Source organism: Pseudoliparis swirei, chromosome 1 (genome assembly GCF_029220125.1).
Source record: "Pseudoliparis swirei isolate HS2019 ecotype Mariana Trench chromosome 1, NWPU_hadal_v1, whole genome shotgun sequence".
Taxonomy (NCBI): Eukaryota; Metazoa; Chordata; class Actinopteri; order Perciformes; family Liparidae; genus Pseudoliparis; species Pseudoliparis swirei.
The window spans coordinates 872,160-889,872 of NC_079388.1; the positions used below are offsets into that span (position 1 = coordinate 872,160).

Consider the following 17,713-nt stretch of genomic DNA (forward strand, 5'->3'; position numbering starts at 1 on the left):
GGACACCGTTAGGAACCGGCTACGACCTTGTTAGGAACCCGCTAGGGTCCCGTTAGGAACCCGTTAGGACCCCGTTAGGACACCGCTAGGAACCTTTTCGGACCCTGTTAAGAACCTGTCAGGACCCCATTAGGAACCCGCTAGGAACCCGTTAGGAACCCGTTTGGACCCCGTTAGGACCCCGCTAGGACCCAATTAGGACCCCGCTAGGAACCCGTTAGGACACCGTTAGGACCCCATTAGGAACCGGCTAGGACCTTGTTAGGAACCCGCTAGGGCCCCGTAAGGACCCCGTTAGGACACCGCGAGGAACCTTTTCGGACCCTGTAAGGAACCTGTCAGGACCCCATTAGGAACCCGTTAGGAACCCGTCAGGACCACCTTAGGAACCCTGTTAAGAACCCGTTGGGACCCCGTGAGGAACCAGTTAAGAACCCATTAGGAACCCGTCAGGACCCCCTTAGGAACCCCCTTATGAACCTGTTGGGACCCTGTTAGGAACCCGTTAGGAACCTTTGGGACCCTGTTAGGAACCCGTTGGGACCCTGTGAGGACCCCGTTAGGAACCCGTTAGGACTCCTATAGGACCTTGTCAGAACCCCCTTAGGAACCCGTTGGGACCCCCTTAGGAACCTATTGGGACCCTGTTAGGAACCCGTTGGGACCCCGTGAGGACCCCGTGAGGACCCCGATAGGAACCCGATTAAGGAATCACGTGTCTAGAGCTCCCTCTTGGTCCCAGGTCTGTAGCACGTTCACGTATTCACGAGGGGAGCTCGTGGAGACCCGGTCACGACGTGAATGTAGAACACATTGTTTCTTTCGCCACATTTCAGAGAACACAGCTTTCCACCAGACCCAGACAACAACACTACGACCAACCAATCGCATCAAGCTCTGTGTCCACCGCGGAAATAAGTGACCAATCCGCTGGCTCGGTGCTTCAGCGGAAAGTGCCAGAGGACCAATCGGCGGTCTGTCTGGATTCACTTGGGGAAACCGAGCAGCCATTCCGCTGTCTGTCTAGCCGTCACGGAGTGTCCGCCGGACCAATCAGCAGCCTGTCTGGCTCCAGCGAGGGGGTGAGCGTCTGCTGAGGCCCAATCAGCGGCTCAGTGCTGCCTACCGGTGCCGGGGACTGGTGGTGAGGAGCCGCTGCAGCGCGTCAGGACCGGACCGTGAACCCGGAGACGGTACACACTGAGGCGAAAAGCAGACACAGGTGAGTCCGAGGATGTGCGCGAGGCCTGGCTCCGGCGGGAGACGTTTTGAAATGGCAGCGGCGGGATTCACGTCGTGGCAGGACGGCAAGTTGCGGTGTCTTTGCCCCGCCGGCGGACTGGCGGGTAGACAATAGAGCGGCTTTGCTTTGCTATTTATTGATGCGGGCTGACATGTTGGCGGCCAGGAGCCGTCGCCTCGAACTGTTAATTCACATTTAAATGTATGTAGTCGCGGCAGAAACGCCGTCGCACCTCTTAATTCCTCCCCGAATGTTTGTGTTTTGCTGATAACCGAATTGTTACCGGGGATGTCGGGGTAGCATTGTGACGGTGGACGCAGCGCGGAATGCCTCCAATCCGTTCATTGTTTGATCCGGAGTCTCTGGGGGTTAACTCCGACCCGCTCCTCTAAATACTTGTTACGGCTCTTTTTTTTTAAAGGGCACCGGGATTACACGACACGTTACACTGCTTTTATTGGAGCAACGCGGGGTGAAAGCGGCGGATTAAACCGCGCGAGCAGGAGGCCGGGGGTCCCTGATGGCTCTCGGCAATTAGGTGGAGAGAAAAAAAAATTCGAAATGCATCAGCCATTTACTCAACTGGCTCCAAATGCACCTAAATGGCTGCCTGGCGCCTGACAGCAGCAGCAACATCGCGCCGTGAAGGACCGGGCTGTGCCCCGGCCGAGCGGCGGATTCACGGAGGAACACGTCCGGATGACGTTCGACAACCAAACGGGGAAATCAATATTTAATGCGTGCTGCCTATTATTCTGCAGTATGGGATTGTACGTGTCGGCCTCCGCTGCTCCTCGAGATGCACATGAGTCACACGCAGATGGAGCCCCACACACTCTAGCCCCGTCTTTGTGATGAGCGCACCGCATTCTGCCACACGCTCGCCACGCAGAGCGGTTACATGAGGTGAGGAGAGCTGGGGGGGGGGGGGGATGAAGCCTTCTTTCTCGACTCCATGTGAGTAGACGTGCGCACAATAGGGCTCATTTGATGTGTCTTCTACAGCAGTTGTACATATGGGTAATACACGTTGTAGTCCCAGGAGTGTTGACGTGAGAAGTTGACAGACAGCAGGAGAGCTGCACGCCTTTCTCTTCCCCCAGTGCTGTATCACTTTCTAGCAGCTGGTTGTTCCAGGTCCCGTCTCCTTTTTTGGGGTAGGTGAGCATTATTTGTATGGCACCTTCCCCCCCCCCCCCCCCCCCCCAACAAGGCACTTCCAAGTGCTTTACAATGTGCTCACTTAACACATCTTAATCCGAGTGTGGCAGTGAAGGAGCCCCACAGCCTTTGGTTCTGTGCACAAGTTGGCAGACCTTGATACACTCAGCCCTCCACTCACATTGTGGAAGTGGGTCTGTGTGAATGAAAGGGCCCTGCTGCTGAGGAGTGTGAATGAACTGTCGTATTCTCAATGATGGAGTTTCCAGCTCCGAGTCCCTGGAGCATACCGATGGGAAGAGCCATACTGTTAGGAGAGGTCTTTACACCACCTCTAGAGTATTGGACATTGTGTATGACTATGTAGTGCATTTTCAATCATCTCATTGCGGTGGAGATTATGATGGATTTAGTTTTTTATTCCTGTGGTGTAGAGCAGGGGGCACTAACGGGCTGACTGCGATTCGGACCCAGACGCCGTGGTATCTGGACCAATAACCGATCGATAATTGAGAATTATTGAATGTTGACGGAGAACTTACATTTAAACCGGCCCAACCGTACGCGAATGAAGTTATTTCATATGTTCTTCGACTGCAAAACCTAGCCACACTCTTCTATGTTCATTCTCCCCAAAGGCAGTGAAAGTCTAGTATGTCTCAGGCAGGGGAGGACATTACAGATTTGTTAGGGGGCAATTCCCCCCCCCCCCTGACTGAAATCCAGGGGCATTTAAAAAGAAATTGGGGCACTTTTTGAAACTTGAGAAATAACATTTAACCTTTGTTCAAAAATAATAAACTTATTTAGGCTTACAGTATAAGAGCACTTGTCATAAAAATGTCAATAATAAGATTATTGGGTAATAATAAGACTATTGGGCAATAATAAGTCTATTAGGCTACAGATTCAAACAGAAAACATAAATCAGACAATCATATTACATTTTATTCTTATTTCGTCGTGGTTATTTCTTGTTATTACATTTCTTAAACAACTATGAACAATCATCACTTATTTCTTTGTTTTTATATGATTCAAAATTATATTTATTGATGTTTGTGTGTACCTACCTAGTACAGGCACAACACACTATGTTTTGCCCCTCTCCTCGTGATATCAGGGGCAACATTATATTTCTTTGGGGCAGTTTTGCCCTTTGCCCTGGTGTGTTTCTGATGCCGCTCTCTTGTGTTCAGAGAACGTGAACATTATTGAAGCGGCGATTTGAAGCTTTGCTACGAGACAAAGGTACCGACTCACATCGAAAATGAACATAAACGCTCCAAGAGCCCAATGTGATCCGAATCCTAACGCCGTCCAACAGTAGAGCTGAAACAAGTGGCTTCACAGACACATTTAGTCACATTTTATAAGAGAATACTGTCGTGTTGTTTTTGTCTGACGTCACCAGACGCCTGCATTTATAGCGACGGGGCAAAGACAATTAAGTTTAATAATTTGTAGCTTTATTTTTAGATTTTTCTTCTTCTAATTTTTATGTAATGTTGTTTTCCCATTTTAAAATCCAGCCCTTATTGCAATTGGAACGAGATAAACATGTATGCATTATTCATCCAGAATAACTGATAATAAATATTGTTTCCTTTGTTAGTCAGTTGTTGACTACATACAGACGTTGAAAGAACTACAAACCGACTTCAATACATACGGGACTGAATCATAACACAAGTTAGACATTATTGGGATGTTCCGGAGCTCAAACTGGACCTTTTTGAACATTATTTAATTTAATATATATATATATATATATGAAGATAGATAGATAGATAGATATATACTTTATTAATCCCCAAGGGGAAATTTGTCGTCACAGTAGCAGCACCAATAAACTAAACACACAAGAATAAAAAATACAATATAAAAAAAGAACACTGCTTCAAGATGTGTGCTCAAAGAGACACTGTTTATGAACGTCAAAAATATTGACTATCAGACTAAAGTAGCTGAACATCATTTATATTGACTGAACAAACAACAATGGCAGTTAAACATCCTTAGGCCGAGGATGACGACTGGACCGGTGGCATTATTAGCTGTAGACGCCTTAATTTTGGCACGCTTTCATACACTAAAAGGCAGACTTGGTGTGTCTCGCTACGTAAACGAATCACATAAAAGCGTGGTGCCCTAAACAAATCCGTTTTCTAAAAATGACTGTTTCCCGTTTGTTTTCTTGGTTTCTGTGTGTCACAAAATGGTCACTGGACATCCCAATAAGGCCTCGGTATGCTTAAAACAAGCCTTTGCTGGATCATCCAACAGCATCTGGAACCTCCAGTGCTAAATGTTGACAATGCAAAAATCCTGCGGCTAGATACGCAACATCTAAACTCCTCAAGCTCTTTGTTTTGACATTCTTCTCCACTGTGGACGGCTTTGGGGAGGGGCTGTCTGAAAGCCGTGCTGCTATTCATTCCCATGCGTAGGAGTTGTGACGTTGAATTCGGCCCGCCACATCATTTTATGGCCCCTGGCGACTTTGAATACTTACGATCACCTTTTTCTTAAAGAAATTGAAGAAAAACATCCTGTGCTTTTATTTTGAAGGTTTCAAATTACATGGATTTATGTTATAATATTAGAGAAACTTTCTTATGTACAATATTTCTACACTCAAATAATAACAATAATAAAATGCAAAGAGAGTTATTGAATAATATGTTTGAGTGGTTGATACAGTGATTTAGTCCCAACCCTTTGAGGGCAGCCATGATGCTGATGCGGCCCACGGGGAAGATGAGTTTGACACCCCTGTTTTAGACGGATCAAGGTCATATGACATGTGATGTAGTTTGAGACGACCATTCCGCTGGACGTTGTTTCGATGGCGCCGCTCCAAAAGAAGAAGAGTAAAGTGTTCCAATAGCACAACCTGCATCTTGCCAAGCAGACGAACCGAGCCAAGATCTCACTGGACGGTCTGCTGGATGATTTCTGGAGATGTTTTTCTGAAAAGTAAATGGTGGCAAATCAAATCCCAAAGCCCTGAGTGAAAGAGGCTTGTACAATTGATATGTGCTTGAATATCAAATTAATTTAGACAGAAAAATGCCGTCGAATCTCTCAATGATATAGCATATAAAAAAGCAGTGAAAAGGGCAACATAAAGTAATGGTGCAAGTGGTTGGGAGTAGAAATGGGCCTCAAAGTTACTACTCTATAATCACTGGGACTATTCCATCATCACCTGGAACGAGGGGGTAATATCGTGGTCTTGGTTGTAGCTTATCTTTATAAGTTGCTCCTCAAAAAGGAGGACAAGTGCAGTTACAGCAAATAAAACATACATTGCACTCGACCAGTGTTGGAAACTAGCACCCGCAAGGGCACTCTGAGGTCATAGTAGTGGACTAGTTAGGTCATAGTAGTGAGGTCATGCTAGTGGACTAGTTAGGTCATAGTAGTGAGGTCAAAGTAGTGGACTACTCAGGTCATACTAGTGGAGTAGTGAGTAGTGAGGTCATAGTAGTGAAGTCATAGTTGTGTAGTAGTGAGGTCATAGAAGTGGAGTAGGGGTGTCCCGGTAATTGAGGTCATAGTAATGTTGTCATAGTAGTGTAATAGTAAGGGCATAGTAGTGTAATGGTGAGTAGTGAGGTCATAGTCGTGAGTAGTTTGATCATAGTAGTGAGGTCATGCTCAGTGTCCAGACTACTGCTTCTCTTTTAGTGTGAATGCAGCATTGAGGAGTGTGAACAGACGGTACTTCGCTGCATTAAAAATGCCCTTCAAAATAAAAGCACAGTATCTTTTCTTAACCCTTGTGTTGCCTTCGGGTCAATTTGACCCGATTCAATGTTTAATGTCGGTTTTCTTTCGGGAGTCAACAAACAAACAAACATAAAGTACCTCAAACTTGGAAAACAATATTAATTCTAATAATTTTCTGGAGATTTTAATAGCTGGGGTCATATTGACCTCAAGGGTAAAATATGTTAGTAAATATAAAGGTAACAGGAGGGTTAAACATTGAATCGGGTCATATTGACCCGAAGGCGACAGGAGGGTGAAACATTGAATCGGGTCAAATTGACCCGAAGGCAACCCAAGGGTTAACATTATTTTTGCCCATGCAAAGACCTGCGGGCCAATTCTGGGTTGCGACCCACCAGTTGAGAATCACTGCTGTAGTGAATAGCCTGAGATTGCAGATTGCTCTGCTGCCGCCCCGCCGGCCTCCCTTTTATGTTGGACATGTTTTTTGACCGCAGTGAAAAAGTTTATTTTGAAAGGCTAAACGCGGTTTGAAGCGGATCGTTTTGTTATGTTAGGATCTTGGAAATGAATACATCTCTCCTTTTTCTATTTCACTAGAAATGCATGTCAGAAACAATCCTCTGCAGCCACCAACGGCAGCTATGCCAAGTCCGATTCTTTCAAAGTGTGATTTTAGTCCTAAAATCTGTAAAGCTCCAGAATAACTTATTTGTACTTACCACTGTCGTGGCGAGTCCCTGAAAAGCAACGTCGACCAACCCTAATGCCACTGGTAACTCTCAAAAGTTCAAAAAAATTTCACCCTTTGTCGTTGTCACCTAAATACTTTCTTATATAAAAAAGAACCGCTCCCTCTTAATTAGGGATGCACCGATCTCAGGGTTTTTCCTGGGTCAAAATGGGTCTTCGGTGCTCCCAACAAAAAAAAATTGCGCGCTGCGGGCGCGCCATCTGTTCATGCAGTCGGGCTCCGATGCTGGCGCGCGCCTCGATCAGCCGTGATGCGCACACACAGGTGATGAGCACACCTCAGTGTTAAATTAAGCTTAGGGCACCAACATGGCTTGCGGCACTAGTCCCGCCCCCCTGAAGCTGTAAACCTAGGGGAAACACTGAACTCAATTACTATTGATCAAAACAGAACGAGGGTTCGGCTGTAGCCGACTTGAAACATACTATTGAGAACATATTCGCTGACGTGCACGTGTTGAACACTGATTTTTTTACTTCTTCTTTTTTTTTTTTTTTTTTCCGCGGACTTTTTTTTGCCTTAGGCGCTCGGGATTTGTCATAGGCGCTCGGGAAAACGGCATAGGCGCGCGCCCAAATGTTCTCTATGCAGGAAAAACCCTGCGATCTGATCGGCGCCGATCCATATCGGCCGATATTGCCATTATCGGTTTTGATCGGCGTTCTCAAAACGGCCGATCAAAACGGCCGATCAGATGACGTCACATCTGCGAGAACTATCAGACGTTTCAATCGCCGCGCACCGCAACGTAGACGATGCGCCCGGCGAGCCGCAAAGTGAGAGGTGCACGAGGGGATCCTCACGCACCGAGCGGCGTCCCCGTCCCCCGAGTTGAATCTCTGGGTCAACTCAGCCGACACTTACATTTCTGAGCCCCATGTCAGCGCGCGAGGGTTTTGATAACGTTGGCGGAAGGATTTATGTGACAACATCCGGTTTTGCAAAGTTAGCGGAAAGAACCACGTGAAACGACATCCGTTTTTCAAAATAAGATGTCGACAAATCATACACTAGCATATAAAAGTAAACAATGAACTGATTTTGTGTCTTTATTGATCGTTTCTGAGATTTAGCTTAAATTATGCTAACATTAAAACATTTTTACTGTACCAAGGAAGAGTTTATAAAAATAAGTCAGACTTTTGTATGTTAAAAAAAGTCCTGTATATAGATTTCCCCAAGAGTTCCAGGAAATGAATGATGCAGATGTGTTCCATACATAACTGAAATCCCCTACAATAGCAATCAAACAATTTTAATGTATCAATTAGGACATTTTTCAAAATAAAAGTCCTAAATGTTTAAAGAAATCTGTAATTTCTTTAATGTTTGAGTTGCTTTATATATGTATTTCCTCATAGTCCTAGGCAATAATGCTACACAATAAATAGAATGCTTCAATCGACACCGTGATCGGTGATCGGTATTATCGGATCGGCAGATACTGATTTCAGTAATCGGTGATCGGCACAAAAAACCTGATCGGTGCATCTCTACTCTTAATAGTTTAAATGGTGTATTATAAGCATGGCTCCAGATGTAGTAATGTGTGCATCATGATTGTTATGCAGCGGAGACGTCAGCCCGGTCCGTCCCACCGCCGCCTCCACAGTCTCAAGTCAACTTGGCAAGCACCTTGGAGGGTCCAGCTCCTCTCAGCCCGCTCGCTGTGTGCCGGCCCCACGTTGTTATGGGTTCAGTACACGACCCGGCCCAGTTTGACCCGCTCCTAAATACTTTGCCTCTGATTGACTGCTGGCTGATGAGCGCTAACCTTAGTCTAGCTCAGTCTAAGAGAGGATACCCATTCTGAACGAGTTATTTTATTTTGACAATATTTACATAATTCACTTTTGATAATTTTTTAGGCAAGAAATCAAAATTTGAGATTTTTCAACGTTGGCAGTCTTATGCTAATGTCTTGAAAATCACATTTGCTTTGATCTTGAAAACATGAAGACTTTATTCAGACTAGCTCACTTTCAGACAGAGTTCTAAAAATACAGAGTATAAGTATAATTGTTGTACATATTCCCATGTTTTTGTATTTATTTAAGCTACCATAATAATAATAATAGGGGGGTTCCTTGTTCCTGATCCGATGTGAGGTCCCGGGACAGGATGTGGTATGTGTACAGATTGTAAAGCCCTCCGAGGATAATTAAATGAGTTATTATCATCAAGATGGCGCGGCTGTGTCCAGGATTGTGCGCTCTTTTAGTTTTTGTGTTTATTTTTAATGTTTTCTTTGCCACAAACACATCGGCACTAACAGCATACGACCGCAGCACACTTTTGGACATAAACTTTTGCGCAAAACAAGGGTTTTTGTCCACTTTTTCCATCGATCCAGCGTGGCGGCAGAGATCGTCGAACCACATCAACAGTGGAGCCGCTACTACGGGAGGCAGCGAAAACATCGAGAAGCGGGCGGGTCGGAACAGACTGAGAGTTCAAGCCCACCGCCCACCTCTGCCCAGCATCCTTCTTGCTAACGTCCAGTCTCTGGAAAATAAGATGGATGATGTTAGGGCGATCAGATTCCAACGGGACATGAGGGACTGTAATATCTTTTGTCTGGCTGGCTGACCCCGCTGCTGCGGATCGAGTCATATGCCCAACGTCCTTCTCTGTTTTCCGTGCAGACAGAGCGGAAGAGTCTGGTAAATCTAAGGGTGGAGGGTTTGCTTCATGACGAACAACATGTGGTGTGACCCCAAGAACATTAAGACTCTTTCTCGTTCCTGCTCGCGAACCTGGAACATCTGACGATCTCATGCCGTCCATTCTACCTTCCCGGGAGTTCAGCTCGGTCATCACCACAGCCGTCTACATACCACCACAAGCGGACACCGGCGTAGCACTATCGGACCTACACGATGTGTTATGTCGGCATCAGAACAAGTATCCCGGCTGTGGTGGTGGCTGGGGACTTTAATAGGGCTAACCTAAAAAGTCATGCGAACTTTCACCAGCACATTACGTGTGCTACCAGAGGAAAGAACGTTGGACCACTGCTATCGCCATTCAAGAGGCTACAAGGCTGTCTCTCTCCTCCGTTCGGAAAATCAGACCATGCCGCCATTTTTCTGCTTCCGGGATACCGGCAAAGATCGCGGGAAGCGGTAGTGACGAGGCGTGAGCGGTGGTCTGACCAATCAGAGGCTGAGCTACAGGGCGCTCTGCGCGTCGTCGACTGGGACATGATCCAATCCAGTTCCAGTGGCGTCAGCGAGTTCTGAAGTAGCAATGAGCCTCATAAAATGCGGACACCATCGTCCCCACGGTAAAAGTTAGGGTCTTTCCTAACCAAAAGCCGTGGGTTGATAGATCCATCCGTGAAGCTGTGAGCGCCCGTACTGCTGCCTATAACTCCGGTCTTGTATCCGGCAACATGGGCAGTACAAGGCAGCGGTCTATGGACTGAGGAGGCGGTGAAGGAAGCCAACAGGAAGTACCGAGACAGAGTGGAATCACAGATGGAGCAGCGCGACACCAGGCGCCTATGGCAGGGGCTACGGACTATCACAGACTACCAGAGCAGACCCGCGCTATGGTGAGTGCCGACGCATCCCTAGCGGACGACCTGAACTCATTTTATGCGGTTTGAGGCTAGCAACAACAGCGCTAGCTAACAACAACACCGTTAAGCGTGGCGGTGAGTTCTACCGCTGGGGATGAACACACACTCTCTGTGACCGAGCACAGTGTGAGGAGGGCTCTGTTGAGGTGAACACCAGGAAAGCTGCAGGTCAGATGGCATATCTGGGCGAGTACTGAAGACCTGTGCTAACCAGCTAGCTCCAGTGTTCACCACAATATTCAACCTCTCCTGGCTGAGTCCGTGGTCCCGCCTGCTTCAAGAGATCCACTATTGTCCCTGTGCCCAAGAATGCTTCTCCAGCATGTATGAATGACTACCGACCGGTGGCCCTCACCTCGGTGGTCATGAAATGCTGAGAGGCTGATAAAGGACTACATCTGCGCCTTCCTCCCTTCCTCCATGGACCCGCTGCAGTTTGCTTATCGCCCAAACAGATCCACGGATGATGCTGTCTCCCAGGTACTGCACACCACACTCTCTCATCTGGACAGCCAGAGGGGGCTATGTGAGACTGCTGTTCATTGATTATAGTTCAGCTTTCAACACCATAGTCCCCTCAGACTGGCGGCAAGCTGATTGAGCTGGGACTGAACACCCCCTGTGTGCTTGGATCCTGGACTTCCTGACCGCCAGGCCACAGGTGGTCAGGGTGGGCAGACACACCTCAAATCCCTCACCCTGAACACAGGATCCCCCAGGGTTGCGTCCTCAGCCCCTACTGTACTCCCTGTACACACATGACTGTGTGGCCAGGTTCAGCTCAACACCATCATCAAGTTTGCGGATGACACAGTGGTGGTGGGCCTGATCTCCGACAACGAGAAGGCCTACCTGGAGGAAGTTGCTGATCTGTCACTCTGGTGCCAGGACAACAGCCTCATCATGAATGTCACCAAAACTAAGGAGCTGATTGTGGACTTTAGGAGGGTACAACAACAGAGGACGTACTCACCACTGGGGATTACGGGACTACTGTGGAGAGGGTGGGTATAAATACCTGGGAGTCCACATCGCCGAGGATCTGACATGGTCAACAAACACAGACACTCTGGTGAGAAAGGCAAGGCAGCGCCTCTACCACCTCAGGCAGCTGAGGAAATTTAAAGTTTCCCAGAGGATCCTTCAGTCCTTCTACTCTGGAGCTGTGAGGCGTCCTGACAGGAAGCATCACAGCCTGGTTTGGCAACTGCTCCGCCCAGGACAGGAAGGCTCTGCAGAGAGTAGTGCGTTCGGCTGAACGCACTATTGAACTCACTCCCACCCTGCAGGACTTGTACACCAGGAGGTGCAGAACCAGAGCCGGCAGGATCATGAAGGATCCTCACCACCCCAACAACAGACTGTTTCAGCTGCTGCGGTCAGGCAGGCGCCTCCGTAGTCACGCTGCAAGAACAGAGAGACTGAGACGGAGTTTCTTTCCTCAGGCCATCAGGACTGTGAACTCCGACCTCACCAGGACCCCCACATAGACCCACACAACTGCCCCTCTTAGGCACACACACACACACACTGTAAATATTGTGTTGTTTTTTATTGTAAATAGTGTGTACTTGTTGCCCTTGCACATTCCTGCTGAGCATTGCCACTTTCATTTCACTGCACACCCTGTGTGTGTATGTGACAAATAAAACATCTTGATCTTGATCTTGATATGATTTTTAAAACTGACAATTTATTTTAAAAAGCAAAATGAAGAGAGAGACAACTGGTGGGCGGTCGGCCTGCATCCTGTGAGGGAGCCATGGGCCGGCGGTGTGCTGTAACCTCTGATGGAAGCCCCGCCTACTCTAAAACGGACGTTTTTTATCGGCCCATCAATTACTTTTGTGCTTTATTGCTTTTTTAATGTCGGCTATTTTATGGCTATTTAGATTATATGGCAGACATTCTTGATTATTAACGACCAGATTGGTCGTTAAAAAAAAGTTCAGTGTACACCCTGTGCGTGCATATGTGCGTCTGTGCATGGGTGCACATGTATGAAGGTAGATTTGTGTCTTTATTACGCAAACAACTAAAAAGGTTTTGAGAGCAAATTTCTCAAATTAAAAACCTTTGCTGTCAAAATAAAAAGATGTGCTCTCCAAATAAAAACATTTGCTCTCGGAAAAAAAAAATATGTTAGCCCACGTTACATGCATCAGGTTCATAAGGTTTATTTTAATGCATGTAATATACAATATGATTCCAACTTACCTCCGTGTCCTCCTCACCGTAACCTCCCGTCAAACCCACCAATAGAAACTCCTCGCTACAGCAGTGTAAGCCCCGCCCACTACGTCTAAACTCAACTGGTAGATTTTCGTTTCAAGAGCGCAGGTTTTTATTTTGAGAGCACTTTTTTTTAATATTGAGAGCACTTTTTATTTATTTTTTGAGAGCCCTTTTTTTTTTTTTTTGAGAACAAATGTTTTTAATTTAAAAGCAGAAATGTGTTCCTCTTTTTTTGGGGAATAAAGACACAAATCTACTTTCATACATATATGTGTGTGTGTGTGTGTGTGTTCCCAGATCTGCCCTCACCGTGTAGTGACCACAACAATATCTAATTATTCTGGCGCCGTTGGCATTTTTGCACTCGTGGATACAAACAAATCAATAAATATTGTGGTTGACTGTGGTAGATCAGAGGATTGGCGGTTCGATTCTCGGCTCAACGTCGATGTGTCCAGATGCTATTACTACTAGTGATGCCAGTGAGCAAGGTTCTGGATCTGCCCGGTATCGCTCCAAACACAATGCTGCAGAGGACCACGCTTTGGTCATGGAGTGGAAAAGATACAGGAGCAGCTGTTGAGCAACGAACCCACCAAATGTCTTTTTTCAAATTCTCCTGAAGTGGTGGTGAACAGCATGGAGGGAAACGGTCCCGCCAGGGAGCCGACTGGGTTCTGCTCAGGTGGAACCGAAGGTCTAGAGATCACTCAAAAGAGAAAGATGACAAATACAGCTCGGATCATTATGCTGAGTAATGATAAAGGATGAACGATGAAGAATTGTGCCATAAGCCCGAAGGTGACATTCAGTGCAGTTATGTCTGTGCAAGATATGAAAAATGACCAGAGGGCCGATGGGGAGCACGTTTCAATCCTCCATTACTATATCTGTGTTGAGTTCAGGGAGCATTTATAGTTCTGTTACTGCATTACACGATGACATGGATGACAGATTGTCAACAAAGTGAACTTCAATGTTCAATTTAATGTTGTTGCGGGAACTGAGTCGACTCCTAGACTAATCAATAAAACAATTGATAGTTTAATCGATCGTGGCCCATGCCTACGACTCATTATTCATAATTTATGTCATATTCATTGAATGTACACATGGCATCTATTATTCTGTCCATCCTGGAGAGGGATCCTCCTGAAGGGTTCTTTACCTTTTTTCCCTGAAAGGGTTTTTTATATTTCTTGGGAGTTGTTTCTGATCCGATGTGAGGTCAAAGGTCAGGGAGGTCGTATGTGTACAGATTGTAAAGCCCTCTGAGGGGAGTTTATTATTTGTGATTTTGGGCTGTACAAAATAAAGTGAATTGAATTGAAAATGTCTTATGAATGCATAAAGGAAGGAGCGTTACTGAAGCAGCTTACTGTAGTAATATTAATATAGTAACTTTGGGGTCATATTGCACTCATCTGTCAGTGGTCGATGTGGCCCAGCAGTGACTAATCCAGCCGGTGGATACGCAATGTGCACATCATCGCTGCGCTGCACGAGGTCAGCCGGTCGACGGGGCACACACAGCGTCGCGGCATTTCTTCAGCGGTACCCGGTGAAAAGTGGACGATGCACAAAGGTGCTGAGGAGACGCCTCTTGGTACACTGGGTGTTCATCTAATCTGCCGCCACCGTTTTCTGATCCAGTGAAAACATTTTAACATTTTCCAACGGGCGGGCCGGCCCTGTCCTGGAGCAAGAGGCTCGAGTGTGGCTCGGAAAATCAAAGTGGCTCACGGCTGCGGCCACGTCAGCTTTTCGGCACTGCCGTGAACTTAGTGCTTCTTAGTAACTAGCTTTTGCACGAGGAGAAGGTAAAAGTGCAATATTTCCCCCTGAGATGACTTGATATGGACAAGCAGTAGCTTTAGAATTGTCACATACATTTATGCACAAGAGCTAGATGCACTGTTACGTGTTGGTAGCGAAACACAAACTTACAACAAGAGGCTTTTTGTCGTTTAAAAAAATACAAAAATAAGATGCATCCACAGATACACAAAGTACAAGTGTGTTTTAAAGAGGTGTTGGTTGTGAGAACAATGTTGTTCCCCTTTTAGCCATGATTTCTTACCTCTATTAAAAACATTTCCATGTGTTGGTAGACGGTTCCATAGCTTGGCTTCGTGAGCAGAGAAGGCCGATTATCCAAATGAGGTCTTGCGCAATATGACAGTTCCCATTTCCTGAGGCCGGTGGGTTCACTCTGCTGGTGTCTGGTAACAAATGCATTAAGCAGGAAGGAGCATGACCATGTAGACATTTAAACATAAGCTTTAAGCTGGAATAGCTTATAAAGCTCTCACAGCTGAACATCGTCTGTTTTTACAAGATCTGACCTCATTGGTTTTTTTGTCCATCATTTTTAATGTCTGGTGTTTCGGTCATATGACGGGTTGTTTGTGAGGCGTGTGACCAGGTAGTGATGCAGTATGATAGCTGTGGGAATACCATGGTGCCTTAAAGCTGGGCTGTACTGAATGGCAGAAAGTTTCCTATGAATCTGAAGCGAGATTTGATTGAACTGTTTGGCTGAGATTACTCACTAGTTCATCACATCTTAGACGTCTAAGATGATTCCTAAGTACATTGTCAAACTCACTGATGACCTCATTCTTCATTTTTACCATAAATCTTGCGTTTCTTATGTCGTTTAAAAACAAATTGATTCTGTTTTTTAAGAGGACCCAAGGCATTGTGATACAGAATGTCCGGGGTCGGTAAGCTGATCAGATGCCTGGCTAGATGTCTTGGCTGATGTATACATAACTGTATCATCGGCATACTTTTGGCAGCCAACCCCCGGACAACTCGAGGTAGATCGTTGGTATACTTGCTAAATAGCAATGGACCTAGAAGCGACCCCTGGGGTATCCCCATGCCGTCGACTTTCCCCCAATGATTAAATAGACTTTCACTTTAAAGCAGATTTCTCTTGTCAACGTGTCGCGTTTCTCACACACACTCATACCCTGATGGTGTGATGCGTTCAAGGTACCAGCTACCAGGATCTAAACGAATGCACATTCCCGCACACTCGCACTCAATTCTGTATGTTGGTCGGGGATAGAACTGCAGATCTTTACTGACGACCCTCTCTACCTCTTAGCCGCAGAGCATGTATATTTAAAATGTACAACATTAGTCTTAAAGGTTACAACCAACTTTAACGAACTGAAAACACACTGAACGTTTTAAGTTCAGAGACGAAAGCACAGACAAATGTCAGACGGGACCCCACCTTGGTAGAGAGCCGTCGGGGCCGAGTTTGGCCCCGCCCTAAAGCGAGCCGTAAACACAAGTCTGTGTTTACTGAGGTCCTGAGCCAAGTGAGAAGTACTTATTGTCTCAGAGACTCTCGATGCAGCCGGACTCCTTTTGCCGCCTGCTCTTCACGGGTCCATGCATGCATGAACTCATGAATAAAGTAGCACAGTTTATGAATCCAAATTTAAGAAGTAGAGTAATCTTCTTGTAAAACAACTCCAACAAGCACAATTTACAGATAATACTCAAGTACACATAACAGAGAACATACAGTTCATACTACCCACCATTTGATTTGATTTGATATTCCTTTATTTGTCCCACAGTGGGGAAATTTCAAAAATCACAGCAGCCGGTGCACGTCAGAGCATTAATATAAAATAAATATAAAACACAATAACAATACTAATACTAAATATACAGAGGACAAATAAAGTACTAAGTTTGCCAAGATCTCCAGCGATCTACTGCAGTTGGTTACATCCATTACATCGTTCTAGTTATTCAGTTCAGTACACATAAGACATCCCTGACCTTTGACCTCACATCGGATCAGGAACAACTCCCAAGAAAAAAAGTGAAGAACCCTTCAGGAGGGCAACAAAGGAGGCTCCCTCGCCTAGTGAACAATAGATGTCATGTGACCAGGTGAACAATAGATGTCATGTGACCAGATGAAGAATAGATGTCATGTGACCAGATGAACAATAGATGTCATGTGACCAGATGAACAATAGAAGTCATGTGACCAGATGAACAATAGATGTCATGTGACCAGATGAACAAAGGTTGTCATGTGACCAGAAGGACAATAGATGTCATGTGACCAGATGAACAATGGATGTCATGTGACCAGATGAACAATGGATGTCATGTGACCAGATGAACAATAGATGTCATGTGACCAGATGAACAATAGATGTCATGTGACCAGATGAACAATGGATGTCATGTGACCAGATGAACAATAGATGTCATGTGACCAGATGAACAATGGATGTCATGTGACCAGATGAACAATAGATGTCATGTAACTAGATGAACAGAGTCACAGAGTTACATAAACATGCAATGCATTTGACAGAAATTATGAATAATGAGTCAGCATGGACCATCCAGACCTCCACAATCCATGAAACAGATGGAGGTAGAGAGGAGGAGCATCGGCATGGCCATGGCAGGAGAAGGGCCATGGAGGCAGGAGACTAGGCCAGGGGGCAGGACCCAGGACCGACTCCATGAGGAGAGAGGTGCTCAGTGTATCCTAGAGGAGAGAGGTGCTCAGTGTATCCTAGAGGAGAGAGGAGCTCAGTGTATCCTAGAAGAGAGAGGAGCTCAGTGTATCGTTGAGGAGAGAGGAGCTCAGTGTATCCTAGAGGAGAGAGGTGCTCAGTGTATCCTAGAGGAGAGAGGTGCTCAGTGTATCCTAGAGGAGAGAGGAGCTCAGTGTATCCTAGAAGAGAGAGGAGCTCAGTGTATCCTGAGGAGAGAGGTGCTCAGTGTATCCTAGAGGAGAGAGGTGCTCAGTGTATCCTAGAGGAGAGAGGTGCTCAGTGTATCCTAGAGGAGAGAGGTGCTCAGTGTATCCTAGAGGAGAGAGGAGCTCAGTGTATCCTAGAGGAGAGAGGTGCTCAGTGTATCCTAGAGGAGAGAGGTGCTCAGTGTATCCTAGAGGAGAGAGGAGCTCAGTGTATCCTAGAGGAGAGAGGTGCTCACTGTATCCTAG

The 17,713-nt window shown here is 46.1% G+C and overlaps 1 protein-coding gene across 1 annotated transcript in view; it reads left to right on the forward strand.

Annotated features, from left to right (window-relative positions):
* The first annotated feature begins 1,138 nt into the window (after nucleotides 1-1,138).
* gatad2b (GATA zinc finger domain containing 2B) overlaps nucleotides 1,139-17,713 on the forward strand; it is a 60,369-nt gene continuing 43,794 nt past the window's right edge. Inside the window, exon 1 of the mRNA XM_056438589.1 lies at nucleotides 1,139-1,222. The gene's annotated coding sequence lies outside the window, so the exon portion shown is untranslated. The remainder of the gene's footprint in view (nucleotides 1,223-17,713) is intronic.